We start from the raw sequence: 18,548 nt of genomic DNA on the forward strand, positions 1-18,548 counted from the left end.
CTCTTTTGCTTTCTTTTGCTTTCTTTTTTTTTTGAGAGAGAGAGAGAGAGAGAGAGAGAGAGAGAGAGAGAGAGAGCGCGTGCGCACGCAAGAGGGCCAGCAGGAGAGGGGCAGACAGAGAGGCAGAGAAAGAATCTTAAGCAGTCCTCCCCCATGCAGAGCCTGAGGTAGGGCTGGATCTCATGACCGTAAGATCATGACCTGGGCCAAAATCAAGAGTTGGATGCTCAACCAACTGAGCCACTCAGGCGCCCCTTGCTTTTGACCTAGTAATATTACAAACTTTGCTAGTATATGGGGACAGATCAATGTTTTATAGGGCCTGAAGCTTATACAATATGAGGAGGCTCTCTTCAAGAACACAAAATTAGGGGCACCTGGGTGGCTCCGTTGGTTAAGCATCCAACTTCGGCTCAGGTCACGATCTGGAGGCTTGTGAGCTCAAGCCCCAGTCGGGATCTGTCCTGACAGCTCAGAGCCTGGAGCCTGCTTTGGATTCTCTGTCTCCCTCTCTGTCTGCCCCTCTCCTCTCTCTATCTGCTTCTCTCTCTCAAAAATAAACAAACGTTGGGGCGCCTGGGTGGCTCAGTTGGTTAAGCGTCCGACTTCGGCTCAGGTCATGATCTCACAGTCTGCGAGTTCAAGCCCCGCGTGGGGCTCTGTGCTGACTGCTCAGAACCTGGAGCCTGTTTCAGATTCTGTGTCTCCCTCTCTCTCTGACTCTCCCCCATTCACGCTCTCTCTCTCTGTCTCAAACATAAATAAACGTTAAAAAAAAATTAAAAGAAAACAAACATTGAAAAAAATTAAAAAAAAAAAAAAGAAAAAGAACACAAAATTAAGTGCAGTTCTCATTCTTATTTATAGAGAATAAGAGAAGAAACAGTAGCCAAAACACTAGGCCTTCAAAAAAATTCAAATTTCATCTTCTGAGATCTCTTTAATTATCTGAAATAGTACTTATGAAGAAGTGCTTCCTGCTTGAAACACGGCTTCCCTGTCTCAATACACGCTCCAACTCCCAGCACTCACAGGGGCCAGCACGAGTAAGAGGCCTTGAATCTTAACTTTGATTGGCTTAGTGGTAATTCTGCCTCTGAAAGTATACAATCTATAACTTATTTCCTTTATTTTTTAATGTCAGTCATCTGGCTCTTGGGAGAAACGTGAACGCTCTGAATACAGAGCAGCAGTTTTCATGTCTGTGAGAAATTCTTTTCACTGATTAACAACACCTTAGCATCGTTTCCTTTTCATTCTTTGATACAGAGATAATTAGAAAAAGACAATAAAAAAGACAATCTTGGGAGACATTCATCAGTAATCAAAGAAGCCTAGTTAGAAATGTATAGGCATTGGGGGTGCCTTGGTGGCTCAGTCGGTTAGGCATCAAACTCGATTTCGGCTCCAGTCATGATTTCACAGTTGGTGAGTTCAAGCCCCTTGTGGGGCTCTGCGTTGATAGGATGGAGACTGCTTGGGATTCTCTCTCTGCTCCTCCCCCCACTCACACTCTTTTTAAAAATAAACATTAAAAACAAAAAAAAGAAATGCATAGGTGTGTAGAACACATGGGAACTGGATTAGAGGCAGTTATAACTCAGAGAAGCTATTTGCTACAACGCTTCATAGCCCTTAACTGCAGTCTCCGCGAGATTTAAGATGTTTAATGAAATCAGACCTAACTCCGTATCTTCAAAATCTCTTCTCTGATACGCCCCTAATGACACAGCAGTAACTATTATAAATCTTTATTTTGGTTTTGAGTATGTTACTTTTGGAATTTCTCTGTAGACCAACATTTTCTCTCATAATAAATAAAGAGAAAGTTGAAGACATGACCACCATTCTCGGAGGTAGGTAACGGAACACAGTTGAAAGCTCACAGACTTTGGAATCACCAACAGAGTGCGGGGTTTGAATTCTAGTTTGCCATTTACTAAATTTAAGGCCTCAACTCGGTGCCTTTGCATATCAGTTTCTTTATCTTTGAAATACAGACAACAGCATCAAGACCCGCGGAAGCGGCCTGGCAGTCAGTGGTAACACATGAACAGAGTAGGCTTCCTCAAGGGAGATAAAGGTAGCTAAAAACAGTATGTATAGATATATTTATAAGGCATTTAAAAATCTTGCTAAAGAAAAAAAAAATAGTAGTCTTGGATATAAAGATTCCTGATTCTTGGCAACAGATTTTATCTAGACATTACCCACATGGTAAACGTCAATACATTCTTGGAGGTCAAAAAGTTTTATTTCCTATCTCTTCTGTTATCACAGTTTGCCTTATATCTATATCTATCTATATTCACCCAACTATCATAGCATTTCCTGACTTGCTATATTTCTTCTTTTTCTTAGATCCAAATACCAGCTTTATCACTTATTAAATGTAGGCACAGGCCAAGCTGAACAACCACAGGCCTCCCTGTAGGGTGAGTTCTCAAATCAGGGAGAAGGATGTACATGAGCTCTTCTGAAAAGGCTTTAATGTTTCTTTATTAATAAGCCCCTGGATGGTAGGGACAGTGTTTTGCTTCTCTTTGTATCTCTGATGCACAGCATGTGGCACAGAAAGGGCATCTGGTACATGCATCCTGAATATAAGTATGAGTTAATGAGAAATCATCACGTTTAAAAATAATTATGATATGGACCCTGGTCACTTCCAGACTACACCACTGAAATTTATTTTATGCGCTATTTCAAACTCACAGAGTAGTTAAATGATGGTCCTTAAATGCCTTCTACCATTTCTCTTCCCCCATCATTCTAGTCACACCTTCTTCAAGGATCTGAAGAAAACACTGAATTTCTTGTTGCTTTCACATTTCCTCTAGGCCCTAATTTTTGTCCATTATTTACATAAACACTTGAAAGTGTCCCTTATGTGCAAGGCCTTAGGGAAAGGATATAAAAATGAATAAACTGTGGTTCTTCCATCAGAGTTTAAATGGTAGTAGGGAATTTTTTTCTTAAAGCTTAAACTATTATATTACAAACCAAAATGAAATATTGATTTTATCTAACAATGGCCCACAAGCTGTGCAGCTACAGGTTAAAGAGTAATTAAGGCTTCAGGCTCTGCCTAGAAGAATGTTTGGACAGAAGGTACCTTAAAAGCCAGGTGAGGACATTTTACTTTAATCCTTACAGGGAGACTCACAAAGTTGTGAGAGCTGTGGTTACATATCCATATATTTTTAGGAAGTTAATGCTAGTAGTAAGCAAATTTGGAAAGACCCAAACCGATTAAGGAATTTTAGCTGGGGACAAAAAGGAGGCTCAGGACTTCCTAAGGAAGAGAAGGCAGTGACCGTGTATGGATAGAGCACGGACCCAAGGTAGTGTTTTGAGGAAGGATGGTTCACAGGGACAGAGCTACTAGAGAAACCAAGCGTTAGGGATGAGGAAAAGGCCGCTGATGTGGTCCACAGGAGGTCACTGCTGCTATTCCAGGGACCACTGTTTGACGAGAAGGGGCAAGCAAACAGGCCAGATTCTAGTGACTACACGGTAAATGGGAGTGTGTAACTTACTTCATCTCTAAGGAACTTGGCAATAAGGGACGAAGAATGATGGAACAGTGCAGTGGGGTGAGAAGGAAACCATCATCAAAAGACTGTAGAACCTCAGACCTTTCTTGGTCCAGACCACATTCTGATGTTTCTCTATTCACTCCTCTGCTAACTGTAAAGGCTAACGGCATCCAGTGAAAGCCAACTAGGCAAGGATTCTCTAGAAGAATCTTCTTTGATAACTCATTCTATCAGTATTTGTGCTATGTATGTATAATGTATACAAAACATACATTTATTTAGGGGCACCTGGGTGGCTCAGTCGGTTAAGCACCCAACTTTGGCTCAGGTCACGACCATACCTTGTGTGAGTTCGAGACCTGCCCGAGTCAGGTCTGTGCTGACAGCTCAGAGCCTGGAGCCTGCTCTGGATTCCGTGTCTCCCTCTCTCTCTGCCCCTCCCCTGCTTACGCTTTGTCTCCATCTCTATCTCTCAAAAATAAACATCAAAGTATACATTTATTCATAAATTGTATGCATTTACTGCTGTTAGGATGTATATGAAATATTATAAGAACTCAATGTTCTGGGCCCTGGCTTATCTTCTCATCTCTAGCTGAAATGACAGTGAGGACCTTCCGTGAACCCCAGGCGAGAATATGACACTTCCCAGAGCACACTGGCCTTACTCTAGAGACACACTTGGCAATGCTGCACCTTACCCGTGGCCCATCCCCATCCTTCCTATTACTAGATCCCGAGCTCCACGAGGCAGCAGTCATGTCACCTACTGTATTCTGGAACTCCGTAAAAAAGAAGGTACTCACTAAGTATTTTCCAGCTCACAGAATGATGGGTGTTTTTTGTTTTTTTGTTTTGTTTTGTTTTGTTTTACTCACCAAGATCCACCATTGAGAGCTTGGAGGATAATTGCCACCTTACTGCTTTGTCCTATTACTATGGCAGTAATGACGACAACCCCCATCGGCCTTTTGACAGTTCAACTGTCCCTTGATAAATAGGAAAGGAGGATCTATGTGGAGTCCACCTAAAGATGAATGATATTTTAAGATTTCTAAATAAAAGAATGGGGTACTCAAACAAAATCTTCAATTTGTTTAGCAAAATATTTTAAAACCTGATTTTAAAAAAGTCAAATTACAGCCTCTGTAGAAAACAGTGCAATGGTTCCTCAAAAAATTAAACACAGAATTACTACATGATCCAGCAAAACCACTTCTGGGTATATATTCCCAAAAGATATAGGCAGGGATTTAAACAGATATTTGTACACCAATGTTCATAACAGCATTATTTACAACAGCCACAAGGTGGAAACAACCCAGATATCCATCAACAGATAAACAAAATATGGAATAATATGCAATGGGATACTATTCAGCCTTAAAAAGGAAGAAAATGCATATATATATTTTACATATACATATATGATACATAAATTCTGATACATATGTGTGCGTGTGTGTGTATGAACATGGATGAACATTATGCTAAGTGAAAGAAGCCAATTACACAAAGTAAACACTGTATGATTCCATGTACACGAGGTACCCAGAACAGTCTAATTCAGACGCAGAAAGCAGAAGAGTGGTTGTCAGGGACTGGTGAGAGGAGTGGTGGATTATCTAAGAGAGAATTTCTGTTTGGACTGATGACAAAGTTCCGGAGACAGATATTGGTGACAGGTGCACAACAAGGTGAAGGTATACTTAGTGTCACGCAAATATACACTTAAAAATGATAAATTTCATGTTACATATATTTTACCAAAATAAAAAAAGGTCAAATTAAAATCAATTCTCAGATTAAAGTTAATTGGTATCGTCTTTAATTAGTAAGTATTATAAGCAGATCTGCAATTCTCGTATTCTGTGAATTATCCTTCACTGACACATCCTTAGAAAACAGAACAGGATTTGAGACCTGATATGCTGATATGCCAAGGTCTAGAGTAATAACTGGACTAACAATTCTTTCTCTTTCTTTCTTTCTTCCTTTTTCTTTCTTTCTATTAGTTTTCTTTATTTTTGAGAGGCAGAGAGAGAGAGACAGAGCGCGTGTGGGGGAGGGGCAGAGAGAGAGGGAGACACAGAACCCGAAGCAGGCTCCAGGCTCTGAGCTGTCGGCACAGAGCCCAATGCAGGGCCCAAACTCGCGAACCGTGAGATCATGACCCGAGCCGAAGTCAGACGCTCAACCGACTGAGCCACCCAGGTGCCCCTGGACTAACAATTCTAATGAGATCCAAAACTGCAGAAGGCCAATTTTTACTGGACTTTGTGCTGATAGAAAGCATCAGCTGTAAAGCTCTTCATTTCTTACCAACAAAGCTGAGATGAAGAACATGATCACTGTTTTCCTGGAATCATTACCTTAACACTGAGGGTAACAGAAAAGATGAGAGGAGATTAAAAAGAAACAAACAAAACGGACTACTGCACTTCTTACCAGAGATGAATGACCCAGTAATTAGCAAAAAGTGAGTATTTTCTACATAGAAATGAAATAAAACAACTCAGAGTGGACAACAGCAATAAGGGAATTGGGAAGTGACATCCGTGAGTGAGTGCCTGTATCTGCCCGCCCCTCCCCAACTATATATAAGCAGACAAACAATATGATCTATGAAGCCTGTACTTCCTCCTTCCCTGTAACCTACATAAAGAAGTCTGACGTAGTAAAAGGCTTCAGGGAAAGAAACATTCTTTAGGGGAACACGAGAAATGGCTGAAATGAGGCAGAATAACAGAATATCGAGAAGAGAAATCTTAATGTCATTGTGATTTTCTCTCATTTTCCCACAGCCTCCAGATTTGCCCCAAGGAATCTTTCTGCACCTCAGAACCTCCTCTCCATCTTCTTAGCTTCGGGTCATGTTTGGTGCCTTAAGTGGTTAGGCAACATATGACACTAAGACATGGGACCACAGAAGGCATTCAATGCTCCCATATAGTATTAGCTACTTATTCTTTTTGAAGTATTTCCTTGGAAAAGATACTCAACATTGTTAATCATTAGGAAGGATTAGGAACATGTAAATCAAAACCACAATGAGAAATTAGCCCTTCACACCTGTTAGGATGGCCACTATCAAAAAACAGAAATAACAAGTGGTGGTGAGGATGTGGAAAAATTAGAACTTTTGTGTATTGTTGGCAGGACTGCAAAATGGTGGAAACATTATGGAAAACATATGGAGTAGGCAGGTTCCTCAAAAAATTAAAAATAAAACTACCATATGACACAACAATCCCATTTCTCGATATTTATCCAAAAGTATCTAAAACAAAGTCTTGAAGAAATATTTGCACACTCGCATTCATTGCAGCACCGTTCATAGTAAGAAGATGCGGAAGCAACTATAACGTCTGCTGATGGATGAATGGCTACAGAAAATGTGGTATATATAAACGGGACATCACTCGGCTTTAAGAAGAAAAAAAAAATCCTGACATACACTACAACAGGGATGAAGCTCGAGGACATTATGCCAAGTTAAATGAGTCAATCACAAAGAGACAAATACCGCATGATTCCACTTACAGTACGCGTCTAAAGTAGTCAAAGTCATAGAAACAAAAAGTGGTTGCTAGGGGTTGGCAGTTGGGGGAAATGGCAAGTTGTTCAGTGGGTATATAGAGTTTCCACCATGCAAGACGAAAAAGCTCTAGAGGTTTCTCATCCAACAGCGTGTATATAGTTAATAATACAATCACGTACACTTAAAAACTGCTCAGATGGTAAATTTATGTTACTATTTTTTTTAACCACCAAAACACACACTCAAAACCAAAAAAGCTGTCATCAACCCAGAAAAAAGTCTCCTTGGAAAGACCAATTAGGATAGTTGCATGTACGATAATTTATTACTGTATAATCCATTTCAGTCTGAAAATTAACTTAACCTAAAGCACTACAAAAACAGTCACACTTCCCTCTTCCTCGTTCTACTAGTACAACAGGTTGGGAAAATAGGCTTGTTCTTACTCATTAAAAAAAAAAAAAAGAAAAACAAAAACAAAAAACAAGATGAGGGGCACCTGGGTGGCGCAGTCGGTTAAGCGTCCGACTTCGGCCAGGTCACGATCTCGCGGTCCGTGAGTTTGAGCCCCGCGTCGGGCTCTGGGCTGATGGCTCGGAGCCTGGAGCCTGTTTCCGATTCTGTGTCTCCCTCTCTCTCTGCCCCTCCCCCGTTCATGCTCTGTCTCTCTCTGTCCCAAAAATAAATAAACGTTGAAAAAAAAAAAATTAAAAAAAAAAAAAAAAAAAAAAACCAAGATGAAGAAAAATGTACTTTAAGCCCAAACCAACCAGAGATGACAGCAATAAAAAGAACAAATAGTGGTGTTTGTCCTCTATATCTTTTGTTTATTCCACTGTTAATCACTATATATAAATCTGATTGTAATAAGCCATTTCTAATCTTCAGTGGTGAATAAATTATATATACAGACACACTTAGATAATAAGTGAACTATAGGGCAATTGGAAACGCTTGTTCTCTTCTCCCTACCACACCCCGAATATTTAATTCTCTCAAAAATTATATCATTCTTCAAACTAAGAAAAATGAATTAGAGGTAACTATAGCTCACGGAAACTTAAACTTATCTGACAAAATCTTAACAGAGGAGTTCTTTCAAAACCAATACATCCAGTATCTGCACAGCACTAAATAGAAAATGTGAGTATGCTTTCCATTTGCTACATAATCTAGTCTAACACAGTATGTCTATTTAAAATAAGGAAAAATATCCCAAATTAATTGAAAATCATAATTAAAAAAAACCCATAAAAAACTATAAAATACTCCCCCTTACCCTGGGTTTTAAAATAGTTGACAAGTTGTGTGGATTTGTCATCCTTCTTTTAAGACGGTCTCAAGAACTAAACTTATCAGAGTCTAAGAAAGTTTTAAAAGTTTACCAACTGCACTTAAAGAGACGTAAACACACTTCCAGGAGACAAACTAAAATATCACAAATACCATCACAAAAGAGTATAATTTATCATCCTCGTACAAGAGACAAAATGGTAGAATAAAAATTTCAAGTTCTTAAATGTAGGGTGCTATTTTCCCCCAATATAAAACCATTATAATAAGGCTAGACAAAAGCTCAGCATCAGAAAAACTGGAGACATTTACTCTACACAGGCTAAGAACAACCATTGTGCTCAGAAATGCCACAGGTGTGAGTGATAAGTAGATAGGGTCTCTGCCATCAAGGAATTTGTCATTCAATAGGGGAAGAAAGAGAAAACCACAAAAGAACCTAATCAGAATAAGATTAGATAGTATAAGAAATGAGATGGAGATTCAAAGGAGATGAGGCTACATTGGTTGGGAATTAAATCCTTTGTTGGGGCGCCAGGATGGTTCAGTCGCTTAAAGCGACTCCTGACCTCACCTCAGGTCACTATCTGCCGGTTCATGAGTTCGAGCCCTGTGTCAGGCTCTGTGCTGATAGTGCAGAGCCTGCTTGGGACATTCTCTCTCTCTCTCTCTCAAAATAAATAAATAAACCTAAAATAAAGAAGTTCTTTGTTAAAACAGCAGTATCTGAGACGAATCTTGAAGAATGGACACAAAGACTCTAGTGAGAATGGGCAGAAACAGGATAAGGAGGAACTCCAGCTAGGGAGGAAACAGTATGAACAATGATGCAAAAGCAAAAACCCCATAAATACGTGTCGCCAACAGTACGTGGTCTAGGGGAGTCGTCTTAGGGTATACACACTGAGGATATGGGCCATAAGAACGTAGCAATGGGCTAAACTAGTCAGATGTGGGGTAGTGGTGAAGGTGCCCTGTCGTTGGACGGGATCACCCAGCCTAGATTCCCTTTCGCTGTGCTTTACCAACCTAAGATAGTTGTACCACTCCATCCTTGTGGACTACTAAAGGTGGGAAAGAGTCAGCCAGCTGGAGGGGAAGAGGAGAGAAGCATTCTGGGCAGAAGACACAGACGCGGGAAACTGTGCATGTGTGCAGGCCCGTGTCAGTGCCAGCTGTGGAGGAGGGATGCAAGTTCAAGGAGTTTGTGGGTTGGAGCAAGGGAGAATACGAAACAGATCACAGAGGGACTTGTATGCTGTGGTGACGGTTCTCCTCTTGGACTCCGTCACAGAGCCTACAGCAGTCACTGAAGTTGAGGCGGAAGGATCAACTCGGCCCTCTCTCAAAGGGTGTTTTAGAGAGTGCCTTTACCCAATTCTTGTGGAAGAATGGCCCGGTATTGCTCCCCTGGGCACAGTGACAGATCTGACTATTTCTGAGCCGCGGGAGAAGAGACAGGGGTGGGTGGCATACTGATTCACCTCCTGTTGACAAGGACAGGGAAAGGCTGAGCAGCAGGACACAGGCGGGCATTCTTCACTAAGGATGGGTGGGATTTAAGCGGAAGATGAGGGCTGACACCTAGGGGGCTCAGGACAAGGGCTCTTACCTAAGTGCTCACAGTTGTCAAATAAGACTGTGCTTTAAGTCATTAGTGACAATGTCCTAAGACACTACAAAATAAAATTTTACATTAAAGACGTTTCTCTTTGTGTTTAAACCTGAGCACGCACGCTTCTGAATATGTTGCCAGTCCTCCTCTGTCTTTGTCAGGCTGTCTGGTGTTGGTCTATCTTTGTAGGTCTTGCTTACTACCTTTCCATCTTGTTCTTTCCCCCCTTCGTTTCCTCCTGTTCCTTCTATGCCCCCTCAACAAGCTATAAAAATGAATAAAAGGCAGGGGTGCCTGGGTGGCTCAGTCAATTAAGCATCCAACTCTTGATATCGACTCAGATCACGATCTCACGGTTTGTGGGACTGAGACCTGCATTGGGCTCTGTGCAGACAGCACGGAGCCTGCTTGGGATTTTCTCTCTCTCCTTCTCTCTGCCCCTCCTCTGCTTGCTCTCTCTCTCTCTCTCTCTCTCTCTCAAAATAAATAAACATTAAAACATTTTTAAAAAATGAATAAAATATTTCTTGTTAAAGATGACTAAGGTATTTTGTAGCTCTGTAGCATGTTTTTACGTAGTTTTTTCTTGTTATTGTTTTATTAGTTACGTGCCCCCCCAGCCACCTAAAGTCAGTAGCATTTAAAAAAAGGTTTCCTATTTCTAGTATCTCTAGAATCTAGGAACCATGGTAGACAACTTCAAGTTAACTCTGGTGAAGATTGCTAAGAGTTTCTCATTTTATGTCACCTTCTCTAAACTTCAATATTGCTTACAGTACTTTACTTACTGTCCATCTGGCTCTGACCTGCCGTTTTCAGCCTTAAATCCAAACAGTTGCTTCAAAATACCATATTCTGTAGCTAAACAATCTGACTTCACACATAGTGTGTGCCTTCGAGGGCTCCTGTGCCTTTGCTCGGGCCCCTCTGCTCCCTGTTTGGAAAAGCCTCTCTCCCCCAACCCTCAATCTCTCACCTTTTATAATCTCACTTTTCCAGAAGAAAGGAACAGAGAAGAACTACAAAAACAAACAGAAAACAATTAACAGAATGGCAATAAGTATTTACCTACCTGTGATTTCTTTAAATGTAAACAGACTAACTGCTCCAATCAAAAGATCTAGAGCAACTGGCTGGATTAAAAAACAAAATCCATCTATGTGTTGCCTACAAGAGACTCACTTCAGATCTAAAGACACACACAAACTGAAAATGAAAGGATGGAAAAAGACATTCCTTGCAAACGGAAGCAAAAAAAAAAAAAAAATCGAGGTAGCAATACTTATATCAGACAAAATAGACTCTAAAACAGAGACTATAATAAGAAACAAAGAAGGGGATGGTCAATCCAACAGGAGGCTATAACAGTTGTAAATATCTCTGTGCCCGTCATAGGAATACCTAAATGTATGGAACAAATATTAAAAGACAGAAATGGAGAAAGGGACAGGAGTACAAAGTCGGGGGCTTTAACCTCCCCCTTACATCAACGGACAGATCATCCAGACAGAAAACCAACAGGTTACCACTGGCTCCGAATGACACTTTAGACCAGATGGACTTAAGAGATACATACACAGAACACTCCAATCCCCATCAACAGAATATACATTATTTTTCAGGCGTACAGAGAACATTCCCCAGGATAAATCAAGGTTAGGTCACAAAACAAACGTCAAAAAATTTAAGGAGATTGCAGTCCTATCAAGCATCTTTTCTAATAGTGGTAAAACACTAGAAATCAATTACAAGAAAAAAACTGGAGGGTAAAAAAGAGAAAAAAGACAAACATGTGGAGGCTAAGCAACGTGCTACTAAACAAAAAATGGGTCAACAAAGAAATCAAAGAGGAAATGAGATAAATGAAATTGAAACCACAACGGCTCAAAAACTTTGGAAGGCAGCAAGAGTAATTCTAAGAGAGAATTCAGAGTGATACAGGCCTACCTCAAGAAACGAGGAAAATGTCAAACGCTCTAACCGTGCACCTAATGGAACCAGAAATAGAAGAACAAAGCCCAAAGTTAGCAGAACAAAGGAAATAATAAAGATCAGAGCGGAAATGAGATAAATAGAAACTAAAAGGACAATAAAAAAGATCAATGAAACTAAGAGCTGCTTCTCTGAAAAGATAAAATTGATAAACCTTTAGCCACACTCCTCAAAAAAAAAGGGGGGGGGAGGGCTCAAATAAAATCAGAAATGAAAGAGGAAAAATTACAACTGACACTACAGAAATACAAAAAAATTGTGAAAGATTACTATGAAAATATATATGCCAACAAGTTAGACTGCATACAGGATACGCATAAATTCCTAGAAACATACAATCTTCTAAGCCTGAATTGGAAAAAATAGAAAATCTGAACAGACCAATTACAAGTAATGAAATGTAAACAGTAATCAAAAAACTCCGAATAAACCAGAGTCTAGGATCAAAAGACTTCACAGGTGAACTCTACCAAATATTTAAAGAACAGCTGTTAAGCTACTCTTCTCACACTATTCCAAGAAACTGAAGAGGAAGGAATTTTCCCAAATCCAATCTATGATGCAGGCATTGCCTTGATACTAAAACCAGACAAGCACCATGAAAAATCTTAATAAAGTAGGTTTAGAAGGAACATACCTCAACCTAATAAAGGTCATGTGACAAACCCAAGCTAACATCATATTCAATGGTGAAAAGTTCAGAGCTTTACTCTAATAGCTGGGAACAAAACAAAGATGTCCACTCTCACCACTTTTATTCAATGTAAAACTGGAAATCCTAGCCATAGCAAGCAGACAAGAAAAAAAGACATCCAAACTGGTAAGAAGTAAAACTGTCACCATTTGCAGATGACATGATACTATGGCATACAGAAAATCCTAAAGACTCCACCAAATAACTACTAGAACTAAGAAATGAATTCAGTAAGGGTGCGGGATACAAAATTCTGTTGCATTTCTAGGTAACAATAATGAGCTAGCAATAAGAGAAATTGAGAAAACAATCCCATTTACAATTGCCTCAAAAAAACAAAAAACCCCACAAAAAACCCAAGAATACATTTAACCAAAGAGGTGAAAGATCTGTACTCTGAAAACTGTAAGATACTGATGAAAGAAACTAAAGATAACACAAGTAAATGTTAAGTTACACCATGCTCATGGACTAAAAGAATTAATATTAAAGTGTCCATACCAGCCAGAGCAATCTTGAGAAGTGATAAGCTGCAGGTATCACTACCCCAGATTTGAGACTATACTACCAAGCTTCAGTAATCAAAACAGTATGGTGCTGGCACAAAACCACACACAAATCAATGGAACAGAACAGAGAGCCCATGCTTGTACGGTCAATTAATCTATGACAAAGGAGGCAAGACTATCAAACGGGAAAAGACAGCCTCCTGAATAAATGGTATGGAGAAAACTGGACACCTACACGCAAAAGAATCAAACCGGACCATCTGCTTATACCATATACAAAAATAAACTCAAAATGGATTAAAGACCTAAATGTAAGACCTGAAACCATAAAAATCCTAAATGAAAACATAAGTAGTAAACTCATGGACCCTGGTCTTAGAAATATTTTTTTGGCTCTGTCTCTTTAGGCAAGGGCAACAAAAACAAAAATAAGCAATTGGGACTACATCAAACTAAAAAGCTTTTGCACAGGGAAAGAAACCATCAACACAACGAGAAGGCAACCTACTGAATGGGAGAAGACATTTGTAAGTGATTTATCTGACAGTTAATATCCAAAACATATAAAAAAAAAAACTTATGCAACTTAACACCAAAACCAAAAAAATCCGATTAAAAAAATGTGGAGGACCTAAACAGATGTTTTTCCAAGGAAGACACACAGATGGCCAAGAGACACATGAAAAGATGTTCAGCATCACTCATCACCAGGTAAATGCAGATCAAAACCACAATGAGCTATCATCTCGCACCAGTCAGAATGACTAGTATCAAAAAGACAAGAAATAACAAGTGCTGGTGAGGATGTGGAGGAAACAACCCGTGTGAACTGCTGGTGGGAAAGTAAATTGGTACAATCACTGTGGAAAACAGTATGGAGGTTCCTCAAAAAATTAAAAATAGAAAAACCGTACAATCCAGTAATTCCACTGCTGGGGATTTTCCCTAAAATAATAAAGACGCTAATCCAAAAAGCTATATGTACCCCTATGTTTGCAGGGTAAATAATGCAACATTATTTACAACAGCCAAGGTATGAAAACAACCCAAATGTCCCACTGATAGACGAACGGATAAAGAACACGTGGGGTGTGTGTATGTGTATACATACATAAACCACACACAACATAATATCGCTCAGCCATAAAAGAGAATGAAATTTTGCATTTGCAGTAACATGGATGGACCGAGAGTCCTCTGCTAAGTGAAATAAGTCAGGCAGAGAAAGACAAATACTATATCATTTCAGTGAAGTATGGAATCTAAAAAACAAAATGGATAAACAAACAAAAAAATCAGAAACACTCACACATACAGAGAACAAACTAGTGGTTGCCAGAAGGGAGAAAGGAGAAAGGGAGATGGGAGAAAAAGGTGAAGGGGATAGAGGTACAAACTTCCAATCATAAAGTCAGTCACAGGAATGAAAAGTATAGGGAATATAGTCAATAATACGTAACTTTTTATTTAAAAAGTTTATTTATTTGAGAGAGAGAGTGCACACACACGAAAGGGAGGGGCAGAGAGGGACAGAGAGAATCCCAAGAAGACTCCATGTTCTTAGCACTTTAAAAAGATAAAAAAAAGGGGCGCCTGGGTGGCTCAGTCGGTTGAGCGCCCGACTTTGGCTCAGGTCATGATCTCACGGTTCGTGGGTTCGAGCCCCACGTCAGGCTCTGTGCTGACAGCTCAGAGCCTGGAGCCTGCTTCGGATTCTGTGTCTCCCTCTCTCTGTGCCCCCTCCCCTCTCATGCTCTGTCTCTCTCTCCCTCAAGAATAAATAAAAAAAAAAAAGAAAAGAAAAGATAAAAAGAGAAGTTGGCAAATGGAATTCAAACTATATGTAGTGAATAAGGGACCAATGTTTCAAAAAAGAGTTAAAAATATATATGCCATTATCAGTCTCCCATTCATTATCCAAATAATCAAGAGTTTGTACTATCATGAATACTTGACCTACACCAAAACACCGTCTTCAGTATGAGAGTATCTACAAGGGCACGTCTTAGTGATGCTGAATTTCCAGTGAGATGGGGTGCTCTGCCATCACCCTAAGGTTTCACCACACGGAACCTGATGAAGGCCGAGGAGCATCACCCCAAAACCCTGATTTATAGGTCTCCTGCCAGGGAAAGGCAACTGATCTCAGACCTCTGTTGCTTACTTTGCTTCATGACAGCTATTAGCTCAAGCTTAGGCTTCAGCTTTGAATAACCAATTCCATCCCAAGAACTTCTTGCATTTGACACGAGGAAAAAAAGAACGGGGAGGGAAAGCATCATCTTAATAGGCTCCACGTTTACTTTGATGGGCAAGAATTAGGTTGTTTCCATTACTATTTTCTTAAATCTTTAAATAATTCTGTTAGTTTATGAATTTGACTCACCTGTATTTATAATATGACTTGCTCACTTCCATGCCTACCAGTGGTATACTGGGAAATGTTTAAAAAAACCAGCTCTTTGGGGGAAAAACAGTAAGCACCATGATGTTTACTGCAGACTTTACTAGTATCACGGATATGTAGCATATAATCTACAAATGATAATAAAATATACAACACTCTTTACTGTGAATTGCAAATAGCCAGCTGATTCTTAAGGAATGCTTCTGTTAATTTTTGCCAAATTCCTGTATTGCAACCAACCTATGATTGCAACTGATGAAAAATGGTTCCAATATGAATACTGGTTGAAATTTTCACTTAAGTTAATGAGCAAGACAAAGATGGAATAATGAAAATGTATGAAGACGCTATATGCAGAAATACAATTGTTTGTCAATCTGCGAGCGACTTTTTGCCGAACTGGATATTATCTTTTGTGTATGCACGAAATGGCTACTTGATGTTAAAATGCCAGGGGGTATTTATTTATTTATTTTTATTTATTTTTTAATGTTTATGTATTTTTGAGAAAGAGACAGAGTGTGAGGTGGGGAGGGGCAGAGAGAGATGGAGACACAGAATCCGAAGCGGGCTCCAGGCTCTGAGCTGTCAGCACAGAGCCCAACGCGGGGCTTGAACTCACGGACTGCGAGATAGTGACCTGAGCTGAATGAAGTCGGATGCTTACCGACTGAGCCACCAAGGCACCCTGTCAGGTGGTAATTATTAACATTTTCTCCATTACATTTCCCCCCCCCAAAAATCTTCATTACTTTTTCTTAAGTCTAAAGTGACAGCCAACAAAACCAATCGAGCCTTGATTTGGAGAGTTTACCAGCTTTCCAGGGTATCAATATTCTCTTCATGGCTGATTTCTTTTTTTAAATTTTTTTTTGCAATGTTTTTATTTATTTTTGGGACAGAGAGAGATAGAGCATGAACGGGTGAGGGGCAGAGAGAGAGGGAGACACAGAATTGGAAACAGGCTCCAGGCTCCGAGCCGTCAGCCCAGAGCCTGACGTGGGGCTCGAACTCCCGGACCGCGAGATCATGACCTGGCTGAAGTCGGACGCTTAACCGACTGCGCCACCCAGGCGCCCCTTCATGGCTGATTTCAATGTAACACGACTGAACGTGGACTGAGGAGACGCAGAGTAACCAGTGCTGTGCGCTGTGTCTGTCCTGTAGGTAGACACATGACACGAAGGGCCTCTGGCATGTAAGACAATGGCAAAATGCAGTGGAATAATTAGCAAATGAGAAATTTTAGTCTCCCTTGCCTTTTTACATATAGTTTAATCACAAGTCTGTGTAATTTTTAATAGTGAAGTGCTCATCAACTGGCTTATAAAATTCTCGAAACCGCACAACTGGTTTTCGTCGGTTGACAGGAGTTGACTCTAGCATATCCCTGCTCCTCACCTTCTCTTAAAATACGGGTAGCCTGGTTCAACAAGAAAATGTCCCCCAAATCTAGCTTGCACTGACACAGATTTTCGAGATGCACCTTTTCATTCCTACTGTTATTCACTCATTAAAGCTACTTTTCGAAAACCAATAATGAAAGGTTGAGACCAATTCTCCATTAACTGATCAATACACCCTGTATTCAAATATGCTGCTCTCAAGCGGCTTTAAATGAAGTGACAAATGTTTTCCAAATAATAAAATCCATTTAAAATTATTATTTAAGATTAAAAAACAATGAAAGGTGTATCTAAATTGGGGTAACATAGGAGATGTTAAACAGCGCAGCAAAGATGTGTTAATTTTTAGTACTCCCCTAAATGTTTGTTACTTTACACTTCAATTTTATTTCTTAGGTGCATAGGAATTCCTGTGTCTTTTCCATAGACAAGCTGAGTTAAGTTTCCAGCTGAGGAGTGTGGAGTTGGACACAGTAATTCAAAATTAAATCATTTGTATTCTTCATACTACGTATTATTCTTCCGTGGGATAGAAGCAGTATTAGCCTCATTACGAAAAAAGGTTACTTACTATTTATGAACTACCGTTTCTAACTTATAGAAGCCAGAAGTTTTCAACTTTATCAGCATTGTCTCACATAGGACACGACGTCTGTGTACATGTGCTCTGCTTCTACGAGGTCCACTGCAGTGCGAACGCTCCGGGAGGGCCAGTGTCTCCCAAACACGGGCCTCACCAAGTGCTATAAATGAGCCGATGCTCACGTATTTAAATAGCTGGTAATTCTCCCTCCCAATTCTCATCCTTTAGGCCATTTTAAATAATCCTTTCTTCTCTCTCCTCTATTTATAAGGCAAATGGAAACTCGAGGGACAGCTGATGACAGAGCAGCCCTGAGTGAAAAAGCCGAACACGCCCGGCTCGTCTGCCTGAGCTTTTGACCATGGAGGCTACCTTAGATATAAGCCTGGCTTTTCCGACGTGCGATCTTTACTGTGACGCTTCACGCAACCTAGTTTAACTTCTCTGGCGCAATTATGATTTTATTCGGCCTGGTACCTGTGACTGAAATATAAATTAAGTTCGGAAACACGATGAAGGTGATGGTGGTTGGACTTCATTTATACTGGCCGACGGGGCATCGGCCAGGCGGGTGGGCACGCGGAGTGAGGGAGAAGGGCTGAGGTCTGACTTGTGTGTTGCTCTTGGGCCTCGTGGCTCTCAGCTGCCGAGACACATCCAGCTGGCCCCGACACAGCTGGCAGCGGAGTGCTCTGCATGGGCTACGCACGGCTCTCTGGCAGCAGAAAACTTTACTTTCTTCAAATGGCCCCGCAGGAAAGGATGTTCGTAATCTGCTTCCCCACCTTTTTTATTTCTCATTTTCCGCCTGAAGGAGAGGCTCACTGTCTGAAGACCTCAACATGTATGAAGAAAAGAAGGTGACATTCTGCTTACTGTGAGAAAGATATTTACTGACCACCTACCACACGTTCACCGGGCCGGGTATTTGCGGAGTGCATTTACATAGCTCGTGATTTCTTCAACAGC

General features: G+C 40.3%; 1 protein-coding gene and 1 non-coding gene across 10 annotated transcripts in view; one reads left to right on the plus strand and one right to left on the minus strand.

Moving 5' to 3' along the window:
• Positions 1-18,548, minus strand: part of NCOA2 (nuclear receptor coactivator 2) — a 293,750-nt gene that overhangs the window by 84,095 nt on the left and 191,107 nt on the right. The gene's annotated exons all lie outside the window — the stretch shown is intronic.
• Positions 14,775-14,859, plus strand: TRNAQ-UUG. Its single transcript has one exon. It is a non-coding gene; the product is annotated as a tRNA-Gln (tRNA).

Source organism: Prionailurus bengalensis, chromosome F2, assembly GCF_016509475.1.
Source record: "Prionailurus bengalensis isolate Pbe53 chromosome F2, Fcat_Pben_1.1_paternal_pri, whole genome shotgun sequence".
NCBI classification, from domain to species: Eukaryota; Metazoa; Chordata; class Mammalia; order Carnivora; family Felidae; genus Prionailurus; species Prionailurus bengalensis.